At 41.5% G+C, this 19,375-nt stretch overlaps 1 protein-coding gene and 1 long non-coding RNA gene across 2 annotated transcripts in view; both read left to right on the top strand.

Annotated features, from left to right (window-relative positions):
- LOC144688714 (anaphase-promoting complex subunit 4-like) overlaps positions 1-19,375 on the top strand; it is a 107,087-nt gene that overhangs the window by 50,768 nt on the left and 36,944 nt on the right.
- Positions 2,806-18,937, top strand: LOC144682982 (uncharacterized). Its single transcript, XR_013577150.1, has 3 exons — positions 2,806-2,863; positions 10,231-10,277; positions 18,886-18,937. It is a non-coding gene; the product is annotated as an uncharacterized LOC144682982 (long non-coding RNA).

Genomic DNA, 19,375 nt, shown 5'->3' with positions numbered 1-19,375 from the left:
GTGCAGGGCAAGTTGAGAACATGGTTAAAAAGGCATTCAGGACTCTGGGCTCTTTAAATAATGTACAAAAGCAAGCAAGCTATGATGAACTTGTATAAAACATTGGTTTAGCCTCAACTGAAGTATAGTGTCCAATTCTCGACACCACACTTTAAGAAGGATGTGAAGGTTTTGGAGAAGGTGCAGAAAAGATCTACGAGAATGGTTCCAGGAATGAGGGACTACGGTTATGTAGATAGGGTGGAGAAGCTGGAGTTGTTCTCCTTAGAGAAGGTTGTGAGCAGTTTTGAGGGGTCGAGATAAAGTAGATAGAAGCTGTTCCCATTGACGGAAGAGTGGAAAACCAAATGGCAGCAATTTAAAGTGATTGGCAAGAGAAACAATAGAACACGAGGTAAAGTTTTTTTGTGCAGTGAGGGTGGTGATTAGGATCTGGAATGCACTTCCTGAGAGTGTTGTGGAGGCCGATTCAATTGTGCCTTTCCAAAGAGGAAAATAATTTTATGGCTACAGGTTAAGGACAAGGAGTAGAATTGGCTGAGTTGTTGCTACAGAGAGCCAGCACGGACACAACAGGCTAGATTTCTTCCTTCAGTGTTGGAACCATTCGATGATCCTATTCTACAAGTTTTAAGTATTACTTGGAGAATATTTCTGTCTGTCTCACATCCTCTTTGCAAAGTGCCCCGACACAATACAGCACTCCTCACTTAGAGTGCAATGGATCAGTGATCAAGGAGTGTTAATCATGCTTAGCATTTGCATCTACCCTCAGCCTCACTCCCTATGCTGTATCAGTGCTCTGATGTGAAGCAGTTCAGAAGCCAAAAACTCTGGTGGCAGAGAGATCATAACATTGAGCCTCAATTTTAACCTAAATTCAACTTTATTAGGCCATTAGGCAGGCACCGATGCAGTATTGTAAACCAAAACAAACAGGGTGGCATCAGCTAGTCACGAGGGAAGTGCGTGTTACAAATATAACTTTTCTGGCAAGTTTAGTTGGTCTATATCACGTAAGTAACGCAACTTCATGTCCTTCCGTGATTCAATGCAGGTTCTCTCGCCAAGATATTGGGCGGAATTTTATGGCCCCGTCGTGGCAGGAGCAGAGCAGTAAGACATGGCAAGCCGTTCAAAGGTCCATTGACTTCAGCGGGACTGGAAAACCCTGCCAGCATGAAGGGCCGTAAAATTTCACCCATTATTACAGCAAAGCTTATGTAGGAGCGGGGCAGAACTTTCCGGATTCTGCTCTTGACTGCACATATGTGGTCTCTGGAAGTTGCCATCCAATTTAGTGCTGGTAGCCTCACTTGCCTTTACTACAAACGCTGAGTATTAAGTTCTCTTAAAAGTTAGTATTTGCTTGAAATTTTTTTTATTATTCATTCGTGGGACGTGAGCATCGCTGGCTAGAGCAGCATCTATTACCCATCCATAATTGCCCTTGAGAAGGTGGTGGTGAGCTGCCTGCTTGAACCCCTGCAGTCCATGTGGTGTAGGAACACCCACAATGCTGTTAGGGAAGGAGTTCCAGGATTTTGACCCAGTGATAGTAAAGGAACGGCAATATAGTTCCTTCAGGATGGTGAGTGGCTTGGAGGGGAATTTGCAGGTGGCGGTGTTCCCATGCATCTGCTGTCCTTGCCTTCTAGGTAGTGATGGTTGTGGGTTTGGAAGATGCTGTCTAAGGAGAAAGTTATGAATCTGAGAGTGTGACTATGTCAGGCAGTTGCTTGTCCAGTCTGTGCGACAGCTCTCCCCATTTTGGCACTAGCCCCCAGACGTTAGTGAGGAGGACTTTGCAGGGTCGACAGGGCTGAGTTTGCCGTTGTCATTTCTGGTGCCTAGGTTGATGCCAGGTGGTCTGTCCCGTTACATTCCTTTTAGACTTTTTAGCAGTTTGATACAACTGAGTGGCTTGCTTTGCAATTTTGGTTAAAAGTCAACCATATTGCTGTAGGTCTGGAGTCACATGTCAGCCAGACCAGGTAAGAACCGCAGATTTCCTTCCCTAAAGAACATTAATGGTTTCATTTAATTCCAGACTTTTATTGAATTTAAATTCCACCATCTGCCGTGGTGGGATTTGAACCCGGGTCCCAAAGCATTACCCTGGATCTCTGGATTACTAGTCTAGTGACAATACCACTATGCAACCACCTCCTCCCAGTAAGTGGGCAAAAATTGTCAAAAGTCAAATGCATGCACATATTTTAAAGACCTTTTCTGTCTTCCTACTAGTAAGTGTCCTAATTTAGAATTGGGGTGACTTTAGTAGCAGAAAGATCTACACCACTTCTTCCCCTGGAAAGAGGAGAATTGAGTCTTAGCCCATTTCCCTCCCTGTGCAATCAATGAAAAAAAATGCATTAGGCAGGTGCCATGGTAAGTTTGGAAGCTCCACATTATTAAACCTAATGTGAATTCTTATCTAAAGCAGACCAAAATCTCTCCTCTGCTCCCCTGCACCCTCCCAAATAACATTTCACCACACTGACTCATCACCAAGGTTAAATAGTTTATAAAATAATTCCAAGGGTTCATATGGTACATTTATGTAGAATTGCCATTGAACCTGATTTTATACAATTCCATCCATCGCCTCCCCTCATAATATTTAATGGCCCACCTTTTATTATATACAAGTGTGGAAAATTTGTTCATCTCTCCTTGAACTGCCATTATTGCTATCCCTATTGAGCCATATCATGTCAGAAACCAAGAAAATATCAATGTTGCCTTGAATACAATTATTAATAATAAATTTGATTTTAATATTCATGTGGCTTATTCTCTTTCAGAGTTATAGACAGTAGTATGAAAAGCTTCAAGGCATTTTTCCGATGGCTATATGCAGGTGAAGAAAATCTCATTTATTTTACATACTATTTATTTAATACATTGTTTTTTTTAATTGTAATTTTGAGTGTTGATTCACTTGTGGGTCCTTGATTTAAATCCAGCTAACAATATGGAATGAAAGATGAGCTGTTAAGCAGACAAGTCTAATTCAGCATTATTGGACAAAGTTAAGCATATCGTGCACATTGTGATTTAAGAGGAACTATACCAGACATAGGTATATTTAATGTTACTTAATGCAGAATTGAAAATATGATCACTGTATTACCCTTCACTCTGATAGAAATTGTCAACAAGAAGTAGAGCATGGTCAGACATTGATAATAGATTTATTTTTAAAGCCAATTTTGTGGAATTCTGTTCTGCCTTGTTAAATATCTGCTAAACTATCAATTATCTCATGAAAAATCTTGATTCTAGTTGCCCTAAGAAGTTGTTGTAGGTCTTCTTGCACCTCTGCAGTCCTTGCACAACCTCAACCATCTTCCTTTGTCGTCAGATATTAGTCAAAATACTGAAGGGCTTTCTGTTTGACCTCAGTTTTGCTAGAACTCCTTGGTGTTATATTTGATCAAGTGCTGCCTTCATGTCAAGGATTGTCACTCTCACCTCACGTCTGGAATGCAGTGACCTCAGGGCCACTTTCTGCAATATCCCATCAAATGTTGAACAAGAATGTAGATTGTACTTCAAGTCTGTCCAGGGTTAAGATAACGCAATATGAGCATTGCTAAAAAAGACATTTTGTCAAAGCTTTCCGTCTTGCACTCATCAGGACAATTTGCAAGAATACAATGTAAGGGAAAACAACATACATACTGTATGTGAAGAGAGTGCTGATTGGTTGGCAAGTGGACTTTGATTGGTTGGCAAGTGGACTTTGGTAGAGGCGTTGCCATGGAGAATCTACCAGTTGATAGTGACTGACTGTTCACTGCCAAGGTATTGCCCTGAGGAATCACCCAGCGAATGGCTGTCACTTATTTTGTTTAACTGAAACAGGTGCAATGTGTGTGCATGTTCTTTCTGTCTGCAAAGAACAGGACGCTGTGTATTAATCTATGTAGCTTCCAGTAGACAGAAATACACTGCAAGCCCAACTGACAATCTTAAATTGGTTGTCAGCGTCATTCTTAGCACACTGAGGATTATTTAGCAAATGTTGCCTAGTCACAGAATCACATCTAATGCTGGACACTGTGCTTAGAGTTTTGCAAGGACTGGTTGCTTGGGTACGGTCTGGACCTTGCTCATTGCAAACAACGGAAAGGACATGCTGTTTGATACAATCCACCAGTCTTTGGGACGTACGGCCTACATACTTAGCTGGTACTGAAATTCATATATTTTTTAAAATTCATTTATGGGAAGTGGGACTCGGTGGCTAGGCCAGCATTTATTGTCCATCCCTCATTGCCTTTGAGAAGTTGATGGTGAGTTTCCTACTTGAACTGCTGCAGTCCCTGTGGTGTAGGTATACCCACAGTGCTCTTAAGGAGGGAGTCGTAGGATTTTGATCCAGTGACAGTGAAGGAACGGCGATCTATTTCCAAGTCAGGAGGTGAGTGGCATGGAGGAGAACTTCCAACTGGTAGTGTTCCAATGTATCTGCTGCCCTTGTCCTCTAGATGGTAGCGGTCATGGGTTTGGAAGGTGCTGCCGAAGGAGTCTTGGTGAGTATCTGCAGTGCATCTTGTAGATGGTACACACTGCTGCCACTGTTCGTCAGTGTTGGAGGGAGTGAATGTTTGTGGATGTAGTGCCAATCAAGTGGGCTTCTTTGTCCAGAATGGTGTCAAGCTTCTTGAGTGTTTTTGGAGCTGCACTCATCCAGGCAAGTGGAGAGTATTCCATCACACTCCTGACTTATGCCTTGTAGATGGTGGACAGGCGTTGGGGAGTCAGGAGGTGAGTTACACGTCGCAGGATTCCTAGCCTTTGACCTGCTCTTGTAGCCCCAGTATTCATATGGCTAGTCCAGGTCAGTTTCTGGTCAATGGTAACCCCCTCAGGATGTTGTTAGTGGGGGATTCAGTGATGGTTCGATTCTCTCTTGTTGGAGATGGAGATTGCCTGGCAGTTGTGTGGCGCAAATGTTACTTGCCACTTGTCAGCCCAAACCTGGATATTGTCCAGATCTTGCTGCATTTAGACATGGACTGCTTCAGTATCTGAGGAGTCGCGAATGGTGCTGAACATTGTGCAATCATCAGCAAACATTCCCACTTCTGACCCTATGACGGAAGGAAGGTCATTGATGAAGCTGCTGAAGATGGTTAGGCCTAAGACACTACCTTGAAGAGCTCCTGCAGTGATGTCTTAGAACTGAGATGATTGACTTCCAACAACTACACCCATCTTCCTTTGTGCCATGTTTGACTCCAAATAGCAGAGATTTTTCCTCCTGATTCCCATTGGCTCATTGATGCCACACTCCATCATATGCTGCCTTGATGTCAAGAGCAGTCACTGTCACCTCACCTCAGGAGTTCAATCCTTTTGTCCATGTGACCATAACATGGTAGAATTCTTCCTTAGGTTGGAAAGTGAAGTCGTCAAATCTGAAACTAGGGTCCTAAATCTAAACAAAGGAAACTATGAAGGTATGAGGCATGGGTTGGCTAAGATAGATTGGGGAACTTCATTTAAAGACATGACGGTGGATAGGCAATGGCTAATATTTAAGGAACAAATGTACGCATTGCAGCAGTTATATATTCCTTTTTGGCGCAAAACCGTAGCAAAAGTGCCCCAACCATGGCTAACAATAGAAAATAAAGATAGTATTAGATCCAAAGTGGAGTCATATAAAGTTTCTAGAAAAAGTAGCAAGCCTGAGGATTGGGAGCAGTTTAAAATTCAGCAAAGGAAGACCAAGAAATTGATTAAGAGGGAAAAAATAGAGTATGAGAGTAAACTTACAAGGAACATAAAAGAGGACAGTAAAAGCTTCTGTAAGTATGTAAGAAGAAAAAGATTGCTCAAGACAAATGTAGATCCCTTACAGTCCAAAACAGGTGAATTTGTAATAGAAAAGAAGGAAATGGCAGAGCAATTAAACAATTGCTTTTGTTCTGTCTTCAAGGAGAAAAACACAAATAACTTCCCAGAGATGCGAGGGAATTGAGGGTCTATTGAGAAGAAAGAATTGAAGGAAATTAGTATTACTAAAAGCAAGTGCTGGAAAAATTAAAGGGACTGAAAGCCAATAAATCCCCAGGGCCTGATAATCTACTCCCCAGAATACAAAAGGAGGTGGTCATGGAAATAGTGAATGCGTTGGTTATCGTCTTCCAAAATTCTGTAGATTCTGGAACAGTCCTGGCAGGTTAGAGCGTGGCAAATGTAACCCCACTATTTAAAAAAACAAGGAAGGAAAAAACAGAATTACAAACCAGTTAACCTAACATCAGTGGTAGGCAAAATGCTCGAATCTATTATGAAGGATGTGATAATAGGACACTTAGAAAATATCAACAGAATTAGACAAATATTTATGAAAGGGAAATCACGTTTGACAAACCTACTGGAGTTTTTTGAGGACGTAACCAGCCAAATAGATAAAGGAGAATCAGTGGATGTGGTGTATTTGGATTTTCAGACTGCTTTTGACAAAGTCCCACATAAGAGGTTAGTGTGCAAAATTAAAGCAGATGGGATTGGAGGTAATATATTGGCATGGATTGAGAATTAGCTAGTAGACAGGAAATAGTGTAGGAATAAATGGGTCTTTTTCAGAATGGCAGGCAGTGACTATGTGGGTACCACAGGGATCAGTGCTTGAGCCCCACCCATTCACAATATATTTCAATGATTTGGATGAGGGAACCAAATGTAATATTTCCAAGTTTGCTAACGACACGAAACTTGCTGGGAATGTGAGTGGTGAGGCGGATGTTAAAAGGCTTCCAGGTGATTTAGCCAAGTTGAGTGAGTGGACAAATACATGACAGATGCAGTATAACATGGATAAGTGTGAGGTTATTCATTTTGGTAGGAAAAGCAGAATGGCAGAGTATTATTCAAATGGCGATCGATTGGGAAATGGTGATGTACAAAGAGACCTGGGTGTGCCTGTACACCAATCACTGAAAGCATGCAGGTGCAGCAAGAAATTAAGAAGGCAAATGGTATGTGGCCTTCATTGCAAGAGGACTTGAGTACAGGAGCAAGTATGTCTTACTGCAGCTATACAGGGCCTTAGTGAGACCACACCTGGAGTATTGTGTGCAGTTTTAGTCTCCTTACCTAAGAAAGGATATGCTAGCCATAGAGGGAGTGCAGTGAAGGTTCATCAGACTGACTCCTGGGATGGCAGCATTGTCGTATGAGGAGAGATTGGGCCGACTAGGCCTGTATTCACTGGAGTTTAGAAGAATGAAAGGGGATCTCATTGAAACGTATAAAATTCTGACAGGGCTAGACAGACTGGATGCAGGGATGATGTTTCCTCTGGCTGTGGGGCCTAGGATAAGGGGTCATAATCTCAAGATACAGGGTTAGGCCATTTAGGACTGAGATGAGGAGAAACGTCTTCACTCAGAGGGTGGTGAACCTGTGGAATTCTCTACCACAGAAGGCTGTGGAGGCCAAGTCACTGAATATATTTAAGGAAGAAATAGATTTCTAGACTCTAAAGGCATCAAGGGATATGAGGAGAGAGCGGGAGTATGGTGTTGAGATAGAGGATCAGTCATGATCATATTGAATGGCGGAGCAGGTTCAAAGGGCTAAATGATCCACTCCTTCTATTTTCTATGTTTGAACCAAGGCTGTAATGAGACTAAAAGCTAAGTGACCCTGGCAGAATACAAACTGAGTGTCAGTAAGCAGGTTATTGCTAAGCAAGTGCCACTTGATAGCACTCTTGATGACCCCTTCCATCAATTTAGTGATGATCAAGCGTAGACTGATGGGATGGTAATTGGCAATGTTGGCTTTGTCCTGCTTTTTGTGTACCGGACATACCTGGGCTGTTGTAGCTGTACTGGAACAGCTTGGCTAAGGGCACAGCAAGTTCTTGAGCACAAGCCTATTGCTGGAATATTGCCAGGACCCAAAGCCACATTACTCATTCGTGTGATATTGCACAAACTCATGAACAGGCCTAACGTCATCACTTTTGACCCTGGAAAGCTCCCAGTCTACCTCAGATTACCCTGGAAGGGCAAGGTATCTCAAATATTTAAGCAACAGGTGAAGTTAGCTGTTTCACGCTACTACTATGCAGTAGCAACACAAGTAGTATTCACCACTAACAAGATGCTGCGTCAAGCCAAAATGACGTTCTGCCTATCATACAAATGAGCAATGTGATATATGAATATCAGCGCCAGTGTGATGCTAGGTGTGCAGGCCATACGTCCCAAAGACTGGTGGATCGCATCAAACAGCATGTCCCAGCCACTGCTCGCAATGGGCAAGGTACAGGCCGTACTCAAGCAGCCCATGCTTTCAAAACTCAGTGCCCAACATTAGATGTGATTCCATGACTGGACAACATTTATTAAATAACCCTCAGTGTGCCAAGAATTACGCTGACAGCCAATTTAAGATAGTCAGTCAGGCTCGCAGTGTGGCACATTGTGTGTACTGGAAGCTACAGATATTAATGCACAGGCCCCATTCTTTGCAGACAGAAAGAACATGTACACAAATTGCACCAGTTGTAGCTAAACAAAATAAGTGACAACCATTTGCTGGTTCATTGCTCAGAGCGATGTCTGACCAATCAGAGTCAAGTTGCCTGGTTTAAGTGTTAAATAATGCTTGACAGTTAACTGTCAGTCACTGTGAACTGGTGTATTCTCCATGGCAATGCCTCTACCAATCAGAGTCCACTTGCAAAACAATCAGTACTCTCTTCTCATACTCTCGGTATAATTTGTCATTTTCCCTTACATTATATTCTTGCAAATTGTCCTTATGAGTGCAAGGTGAAAAACTTTGATAAAATCACATTTTTTCAGTAATACTCATGCTCTCTACTACCAAATTATTTATAACTCAATATAATAAATATTTTTATAATGCCATGTCTATATAATTTTAACAATGCATACTGTAAAGAGAATTTCATTTTCCTAATATTACTACGGGATACTGTGAAGCAGGCTTGTGGGGGCTGTGTGTATAACTAATTTAACTAAAATGAAGACAGACTGCAAGGTTTAAATCATCGAAGGTGTAAAAGCAGGCATTTTGAAATGGAGATGGGTGAGCTAAGATGAGATCTCAGTAGATACAGGATGAATGGGAATTTGCATTAGAAGATAAGTGAGGAGTGAATTGTTAGCTGTTGAACTGCAAAGAGGCATAACAGGAAGTTTTATAACTAGCAAAAATCATAAATAAAGCAAAGTTAAGTTTATTTTTCCCAAGACTGCTGGCCATAATGACAACATGAAAGATTTTTATATTCTGGGAAAGGTAACTTCCAAAGAAAGCATTGGGTTTAGAGATAGAAGGGGAGAAAATATATTTAAGGGAAGATTGAAAGCGATATGAGGGGAGTGGCCAAGTGAGACCTTGGGGGGTGGACTCTGCAAAGACAGGCCTTTGAAAAGCAGTCTCTGGCCACCCCAGAGAAGTGCTTGCTTGTTCCAGAAAGCAAGGCTTTGTTTCAGCCTTAGATTTCCATTGTTGAGCCAGACAGAGAGGCCTGTGAAATAGCTCCCTTATAGCAGTGGTGGGTGCTTTGTGATAATGTTACTGGATGTTTTATAGATTAAGAATCTATTTGGACTGTTGCCTGGAAAAGTGTTTATTTTGGAGTCTAGCTAAGTAGAAATCTTCTGGGAAATGTTTTAAACTAAACTTAACTGCGTAACTGTAATCTTGCATGCTTAGATTTTCTTTTCTTTTGTTAATAAATGTTTTAACTTCATATTTAAGACCTCCAAAAGTGGTAGTTAATCTTTACGTCTGACTTCAATGTACATGCCTTCTCGTAATAAAATATAAATTGCAAATTGTTGTGATAGCTTGGCCAAATTTCTCTTTGAAACTTGGGAAGGCCGGCAATTACCACCTGCCATATCATAACAATAACTTAATAAACTGCTTTAGTTCAGGAAACAATTATTTTAAACTAAGAAATTTGCCATGCTCCATTGAGAAGCTCTTGAACTTCAGGTTTTTGCATTAATAGCAGGCACTTAACTTCTATCTGTCTCTGTTGAATTTTCATCTAACCAGGGTTAAGTTGCAGCTTGCTAAACTGATGTTTGTTTCAAATGGCAGCATTTGCAACATTGTTTTCATAATTGTGTGAGCTGATAAGTATTAGCTAAATATTTCATTGAATATATATAATGTTGCTACAAATGCTCATGGTATAATCAGGCTCATTTTGTTTTTCAGCAATGTTGAGGATGTCTGACGATCATGTTTTGCCAGAGCTAAACAAGGTAATCATAGAAGTTCATTCAAAGTTGCAGAGTTGTATTATTTTCTTTAACATTAACAAGGACTAAAACAACCTGCATTTGTATAGCATACTTAAAATAGAAGAATCTTTCTAAGTGCTTCACATAGGTAGATGGACAAAAAAAACCCACCTAAATTGAAAGAGACACTAAGGGGAGCAACCAAAAAAACTTAGTTGAAGAAGTAGGCTTTTGAGGAGGTGCAAGAGGTGGAGAGACCGGGGCCTTTCGTGAGGGAAATCCGAAACATGGGGTTGGGCAGCTGAAAGCACAGCTGCCAATGTTGGGTTGAAGGAGAGGAAGAGGGGCACAAGTGGCCAGAGCCAGGAATGGATAATGTTGGAAATTATTAGGCTGGAGCAGGTTACAGAGATAAAGAGTAGCAAGGCCATGGTGGGCTCTGAACATAATTATGATGCTGCATTACAGCCTAGAAGTAAGGAAGTCCTAACATGGCAGGCTTCAGTACAGGTCGGAAAATTATCAAAACTTATTTTGAATTTATTTATGTTTTAAAATGTGGGAATACCTGGAATTTTAAAAAAACTACTTCAACTTTTGCTCAAAGTTTCTTCCACTTTAACACTTGGTCTTTTAAATTCAGGTCGTTTAAGAAAAATCATCATGTTTTATTTTCCATTTTGATGAAGCAGTTGCAGATAAAGTTCTTTTGTCATTTGCAGTCAGTGGTTTGGACACATCATTTTAGAAATGGGCAAAATAACCGAATGTAATACGCTGCATGTAATTGGCCAATTACCTCCTTTATCAAGCTATGTTATTGCGTAATATTTTTTTAAAAAGGGAAATCTGAAGCAAAAGCAAAATACTAGAAATACACAGCAGGTCAGCCTACCTGTAAAGGGAAAGGCAGGTCAACACACTGGGAGTGTAACCCTTCATCGGAAAGGAACTAAAGTGTAATTTGATGTTTCCAAAGAATACTTTGTAGTCTGCGGCACAACTTTATTAAAGTAATATTAGTCTTTGCTTTTGGAAGAAAATGACTGTTGAATTGCATTTTATTTCATAAAAGTTCACCAGCTAAGGGCATCGACCAGCAATAATTATTGTGAACAATCAAAATCTATAGTTGTAGCCATTCCAATTTATAATTGGAATTAAATACAATCAGAACTAACATTCAACCTCCATCATAGTTTGTTTTTTGTTAGGTAAAGGTAGCAAGGAATATGGAGCAAAGCCAAGAAAATGTAGTTGAGGTTCAGATGAGCTAAGATTTAATTGAATGGCAGAGTAGGTCCAATGAGTTGAACAGCCTAGTCCTGTTCCGAATGGCCTATTCCTGTTCTGAATGTTCCTATGGTCTGTCCCTTACAAATATGTTTCTGTGGACAATGCCATAAGTTTCTTCGCAAATCAATGAAAACCATATCATTAGACACAAAGTTAAAAAATATAAATCTGTTGGTGGCTGTTGTGGTGTCTTTGATGACCGGACCACAGGAGACTCAGGTACAGGTTACGATCGTTTATTCGAGCAATTGCAAGGAGGGCACTATCTCAATGCAGCTTGAGACAGTACTCTGCTAAGCTACAAGTGTTCACCATATTTATGCATTATTGATCACATACAAGAACATCCTCCAGATTCCGATCTTTTCAACATATAGGTTTACATTAAACAGACAGGTCTCTGGTACAAAGGTAACCCTACTTTCACCCAGGCAGAGACCTGCCTTCCTATCTAAGCTGGGACCATCTGTCCTTCCCCTGTCTGTTGAAGAGCACACTTAATCTATGTTATTGCCATCCTCTGACTCCAGTCTAACTCCCAGGACCTTGCTGGTGATTGCAAACCCTGTGGGTGTATAAGGTTCATCTGGTTTAACTGTTTAATTGTTGATTTACTGATTTGTGCTAGCCTGCCTATAGATTCTAATTTAAGTAATTCATTCCCTTATAGTGAATTCTCTCTCACCATAAATTCTCATTTACTTTCTTCCCCCTAACAGTACCCCCTTTTGGCCCTTGGCCTAGCCCAAGGTAGCCAACTACAGTGGTACTGTCCGCCCCTTTACGCACCGCTGCCCATTGATGCTGGCCAGTCATCCAGCTTTGGGTTGTAAAAGGTACCGTCAGACCATCTGTATCATCTGGCCGTTCAGTTCAGGCCTCAGGCTTACTAAATTTCTTCTCCACCTGTTAAAACTCCCCCAGCGCCACCTTTTTGTGACTTCCGAGTGCGATGAATCAAGTATTTTAGATATATAATCAATATCAGTTGAAGTATAATTAGGGCATGGGAGATCGTCCGAATCCACAGGTGTATTTGTACATTTGAGCCCTAGTTCCACCACCACCGTGTGGAGGTACCTATTTGCTCGATATCCTCTTTCAAGGCTCTAACCTGTTGCTGTAGTTTACAGTAAGTTCTGTATATCTGCTGAGCCTGTTTCCGAATGGGGGTTAGGTGCTTGGGTAATAAGGGAATTTCATAGGACAACTGGTTCAAATACTGTGTCAGGTTATCTTTAAGGCTTTCCTTGACCCGAATAGTAGTCGTTCCTCTCTTGTATATTTCAACCAGTTCCACTTTCCCTACCCTTACTGGCGCCTGTGGATGTAGGAACACTGAATGATTATGGATGGGGCATATCCAGTTGTTCCCGTACTGGATTCTTTCCTGTCACGTGGTGATACAATATCTCCCATTCCCTGCATATGCAACATGGGTCAGTTTTTTTGCAGCCTATACAGTTTCCATTGTACAGTTTGCTGCTGCTTTAAATCCACTTAGCTTCATCTGTCTCATATATTGGGTGCGCATACTACTGCGGTGGCCTCTATCCTACATCTTCTAATGTGGTACTAACTATATTCCCTTCTATGTCTACTGCATATGGTGGAATGACATGATACCTAAGATAATAATCCTCCCGTATAACCCCAATATTTTCTACTCGATATAATGTTCTGCCGGGTGTTGACATAGGTATAACAGGTATTACTAATACAATGCCTATTAGCATATTACTATTCACTATACATTCAACATTAATTCTGTATACGCGTGTTAAACCTCTGAGCTGGCAACCGGTCAAGTCATGATCCTTGTGTCGTGAAAGATTAAATAAATGCTCATTAGTTACCCATAAAGGAACTACCCCTTCATCAATCTGTCTTAAATTCTCTCGGGCTTGTTCCAGTGCCCAAGATGCATAGGTGCTGCAAACATAATTTCTGCTCGCTTCGTCTGAAATATTTTTCCCTATTTCAATCAGTTTGTTGATAGTCCCCACATGACTTTCGAGCACTGTAGCCAGGCTTTGGATTAACTGTGTCATGTCCTGGTCTGTATTTAGTTGGGTGTTATGAATTCCCTGTCCCTGCTCTAGAATCTCCTTAAGGTTAAAGCTCAGGTTACGGATCTTCTGGTCAACAGTTGCCAGGTTCTGAATTAACCACTGATGTCCCTTTATTAAATATAGTAGCGGCATCATTTATCAGGCTGCGCTTAATGCGGTTCCCTCCCAAGCCTGATCGCATCTCGCCGTTCAACTGAGATGCTTCAGTCATCAGCTGCCCCATTTGAGCCATATATAGTGCTCGAATATGGGCTGAGCACCATTGGGGCGGGGAAATTCCGGATATGTTCAAGACTACGGGTACCAGCTCGTGGTGTACATTATCATACAAAACTTCTGATTAACCAGTACCAAACCATTCGTCGGTCCTGGATGCATAGTCAGACAAGGTGGGTCAGTCGGTGTGGTTTGAGGGGCTTCAATTATCTCTACTCGGACTGTGGAAGTAGATGTGGAAGGTGGCTGGATAGTGGTGGACCTCCCACGCCCGATCTGAAGCAAGCCCTTACTACAATTCGAAAGCACTTGTTCTCCTACTGTTACATTTATCATTCCCCGTTGCGTGTCGCATTCGGCACTGTCCGTGCTGCACCAAAGTTCCTCCTGCAGTGCGGGATGAGCAGTGATGATCCCCGACCTTGTTGCCAGTACTGATACGCCCACGACCAGGATCGTAGGTCTGTGGAGACATTAACGTCGGCTCCCATTCTCCTGGTTACCGCTTGGTCAATTGTCATGTACCGTTAACTGTGTGTAATGCCTCCATTTACTTCCCGTTCTCATATCTACAAATGCGCATGTATCACCTGTCATAATTACCTCGTATGGTCCATGCCTGTTCACTGCAGGCTCACCTTGACCATCACCTTATTCCCCACTTGGTCCATTGTTGCTCTTTGGATTTGCCTGTTTCCATATCCTTAATCACCTGTCGGTCTCTGACTTCCTTCCTTAACTCATGCAATTGCTTACTTATTTCTCTCACATAGTCTCACATCCTTCCTTTTAGTGGTCCTACATCTCCCACTCCTACTATGATTCCCTCGGGTAACTGCATTGCTCTCCTTGTCATTATTTCAAATGGGGTGAACCTGGTGGTCCTGCTTGGGGTAGTCCTAAGGCGCATTAGAATATTGGGCTATTTCCTTTCTCTTGAATTGCTTTTGTTATTGATTTTTTTAAAGTTCAGTTCATCCCTTCCACCATCCCCGAGCTCTGTGGCTGGTAGGGAATGTGGAATTTCTGTTTAAATTTAAATTTATACATTTCTTTAATGACTCTTCCTGCGAAATGAGTTCCCTGATCTGAATCCATCTGGATAGGCCCCCTCCACTCCTTCCAGTCTACTGTCTCCTGCTGCTGTCCCATGTTGGACCTCAATTCCTTTAAACTGCCGACACAATTCTACAATGCACCTTCTTATCCTTTCTTTCAATGGCTCAGTATCTTCACTTCCAGTGACAGTTCTCTCTGCAAGCCGCTTAACTCTGTCTGTAATCATAGTGTTAATCCTGTGGTCTTACTTTTTGTAGCTCGCAGGCACATTAATACAATCAGTAATACATCTATTTAGCCTTTTTCCAGCTTTCCCTTTACCTATATCTATCTTGTGGTTAATTGATGTTAAGTATTATTTCTCCTTACATTTCAATTCCTGAACTACAGATTCCACATAGTTTTATCTCTAAGTTTTTTTTCCCTGACCTTGATCATCCTAAGACTCTCTTGATTTCAGTTTCTCTATTGTTTTGATCATTTATAATGTTTCCTTGCTCTTTCGGCCGTATTAACTATTCCATGTCAACAAGGATCTGTCTCTAGATCTTTGCTTATCTCCCCCTGTGCGTTTCCAATGTCTCAGTTGATAGCCAGTTTATCAAATTCACTTCCCTTAAAAAAGTTTGTATATTGTGTCCTCTTTCCCTAACTCTTTCTCCTACTTGCCTCATACCATTTTACACATGCAACAGCTACCATCTTATCTTGTTCAGGTTGCCTGGAGAGACTTTAAAATAAATAAAATATTCTCATAACAGTTTTAAAAACAGAAATCAGGCATTGGCATGTTCTTTATCTTCTTCTCAAACAACATTTTATTGTCTAATTTGTGTCTGACCCGTTTCTTTTAGAATTATCCCAGATTCATTAACTCGGCCAAAAATTGGATTTCTGCCAAACTTAGTCAAGGTCTTGAGCTTAGCTTTATATTTTGGGAACAGACTTATAAACACAAAAACTTGCAGCATTTGAATTAGTGCCAATTGTTGTCAAACCTTTTAAAATGAAAATTCCCTTTTGAGAACTTTATCACGAACCAAGCCTCAAATTTTAAACTTTAAGAAATGTAATTTACGCTATCAAAATTAAAACTACCTCTTTCTTATGTGTATTGATTTGTATCCAAGTTATAATTCTCGTACGTTTATCGACACATTCTTTATCTTAGATAGCATCCTAGTGATTCAAAAGTAATCTTCTAAACCACACTGCACTTTACACCTCTAGCCTTGTCCCAACTTCAAATAACAGTGCTGTTGGGATGCAGATTTCCTTTCATATTTAATTCATCTCTTCATAAGAAACCCCTTTTTATCCATTGGAACCACCTAGACCTTGTGTTTATGTCTTTTGGTTTTCCTAGAATCCCTTGAACTTCAGGTAATTTTTTCCCCTCAGAATTTTAGAATACTAACTCGTATGAGTTAATGTAACTCGTATGTATCAATCCCAATCAGCTTGGAAGCTGGTGATGCTAGTCTGCAAAGGGGGTGGTACAAAGGTTGGTTCATCTAACCCTGTCTAGCTTCATGATACCTTCAAATTGTGACCCTTTTTGCCAGAAATCTCAAATCAAACCTTATACTCAAAACTTTGGAATGTTTTAGTATACTTCTCCTTTAATCTAACATGGGGCTTTCAACCCTAAAGTGCTGAACTGCACACGCAAATAACAATTTACGGAAGAAAACACATTAAAGCTCACATACGAATGCTTCTTTGCACACAAACAAACATATATTTAGAGGTATGTATTTATATTCCTGTATCCTTAATGTAACGACTTAAAATTCTCATATTCTAAACGAAACTTCAAATAGCAGTGGGGGAAATAAAGGGATCTTGAAGGCTCCACCTATCGGGACAATCAAACTGACGAAAGCTCACATTTCCCCTGCTACTGCCTGTCAGTGCTTATTAAGGCCCCTAGGGCTACCCCCTTTTTCTCTCTTTCTCTCTTCAGCACAAGCAGCTCTTGTAACTTAGATCAATTCATTTTTTTTAAGTTACAGAAAATTCAGTCGCGGACCTTTCGGGTCCTAATCATCCTTCCACATTTTCAGGAAAATCTCGTCATCCCGCACGGGACATTATACACCCCCAATTCGTTTCTCCCTCCCCCAAGGCTTCCTTGACTGCCCTCTCAAACTCCCTGTGCAGAGCTGTCGCCTTCTCCCGATCTGGGACCAGGTTTCGCCTAGTCTCCACTTCTAAACTGCAGGGGTAATCTTCCCCAGATATCCCCTGGGCATTTAGCCTTCACCAGTATATGGGTATCAAGGGGGTGCATTGCATGGAAATCTTGCATTTCCCGCAATTTGGTCCAGAAATCTGGGTTGTTGTGCCGAGTTTTAAGTTTCAGCAGTTCATTAAGCAAAACCTGCTTCTCCCCCGGGCTGAATGGTACGTGCTTAACTTTCTCTGTAATTTTCTCAATCTCCTCATCCTCCTCCCATTCCCCAGCCCCCTTTCTCCCTTCGGATTTTAGTTCGCCTCTCCTGACTTTACTTTTCCTAACAATTACAGCCATAGGGGCCATGGAGTACGGTGGGGCAGTCTCAGCTCCCTCATAAGTTTCTCCTTTGGAGCTCTCCTCCTCTTGATCAGTATCACTACTAGCTGCTGCCACTGCTCTGATCTGTCCTGGATCTGACTTTGTTTCTCTCTCTCTCTAATCGACTGGAATTTAGTATTAACCCGTCTGCACAACTGTAGCTAATGTGATAATGTGATAATAACCATCATCCCTTTCTTTTCCTTATCCTTTTTTTCGCTCTAACCACCACTGTTTTTGTTCTCCGGGGGTTCCCTGTGGATTCCACCCCTCCTTCTGCATTTTTGTGATTAGTTTTGACTGCTGTTCCGCTATGAACCTCGTAATGGAGTCCGTGGTTCCCCAGTCGAGTTCCATAGCACTATTCTGTTTCCCTGACGGCACTCTGTTCTTATTTCTGTCTATCTCTGCGCGGTACGTTCGCATGGTCCTAACAACTTAGTTTCTTGCGGTATGTGCAGTTTCACTGGGGTCTGGCCTCCCTGTGTGGCTTCGGCTAAGGTTATATTTCAAACCATAACCCGCCAGCACGGCTCTGCCTCCTATCTCTGGTAATGGTTCTGGCCTTCCTGCGCGGCTTTGGCCCCACTAGCCCGCCTGCACGGCTCCGCCTCTTACCCCTGGCGCCTCCTATCTCCTGTCCTGAGTCCTCCTCCTGATTCTTTGATACTTTACCAGACTGTTCTCAGGTAGGCTTACTGCACTATCTACAGGTGGTAAATGAATATACTCACCCACTTTGCAGCGCCATCCCGAGGATCCGATCCAAGTATCCTGCCAGCTACGCCAAATTGTTGTGGTGTCTTTGATGAACAGACCACAGGAGACTCGGGTACAGGTTACGATCGTTTATTCGAGCAATTGCAAGGAGGGCACTATCTCAATGCAGCTTGAGACAGTACTCTGCTAAGCTACAAATGTTCACCATATTTATATATTATTGGTCACATACAAGAACATCCTCCAGATTCCGATCTCGTCAACATATAGGTTTACATTAAACAGACAGGTCTCTGGTACAAAGGTAACCCTACTTTCACCCAGGCAGAGACCTGCCTTCCTATCTAAGCTGGGACCATCTGTCCTTCCCCTATCTGTTGAAGAGCACACTTAATCTATGTTATTGCCATCCTCTGACTCCAGTCTAACTCCCAGGACCTTGCTGGTGATTGCAAACCCTGAGGGTGTATAAGGTTCATCTGGTTTAACTGTTTAATTGTTGATTTACTGATTTGCGCTGGCCTGCCTAAAGATTCTAATTTAAGTAATTCATTCCCTTATAATGAATTCTCCCTTACCATAAATTCTCATTTACTTTCCTCCCCCTAACAGTGGCCAAGGTGGAACGATTGAGGCTTATTAAATCAAATGGAAACTCAGATGCTTATTATTTACATAGCCATTTATCTTAATTTTATTTTAAATACAGATGACACATAGAGATGTATCCTTTGTTGCTGACTTCCTGTCTGAGCACTTTATTCTATTGTAATTATTCTGCATTCATTTAGATTTCACATATGACCAGGATTTACAATTATTAATTGGAGGAAAGAACAAAATGCCGAGGAATTCTGTTCCTTTAGGAAATTGATGGCTTTCCAGACCCGTGGTATAAAGTCATATTATTCTATAATGAATCCTTGCAATTCAGTGAAGACTTTTTGGAACTTTATATACTTGGATAATTTATTGATTTTTTTTTGCAGATTACTTCTAAGAACATAAGAAACAGCAGCAGGAATAGGACACATGACAACTTGTACCTGCACCACCGTTTAATAAGATCATGATTCTCGACCTCAACTCCACTTTCTTACCTGGGCCAGAATTTTCCTGTTGGCGTGTGGGGGCAGACCCCACACGCCCGTGCATAAAATGACACGTGGTGACATCGGGCAAGCGTCCCGACATCACCG

The sequence above is a fragment of the Cetorhinus maximus genome, chromosome 1, assembly GCF_964194155.1.
Source record: "Cetorhinus maximus chromosome 1, sCetMax3.hap1.1, whole genome shotgun sequence".
Classification (NCBI taxonomy): domain Eukaryota; kingdom Metazoa; phylum Chordata; class Chondrichthyes; order Lamniformes; family Cetorhinidae; genus Cetorhinus; species Cetorhinus maximus.
The sequence above is the reverse complement of the archived record's forward strand: the minus strand, read 5'-3'. Positions and strand labels throughout refer to the sequence as shown.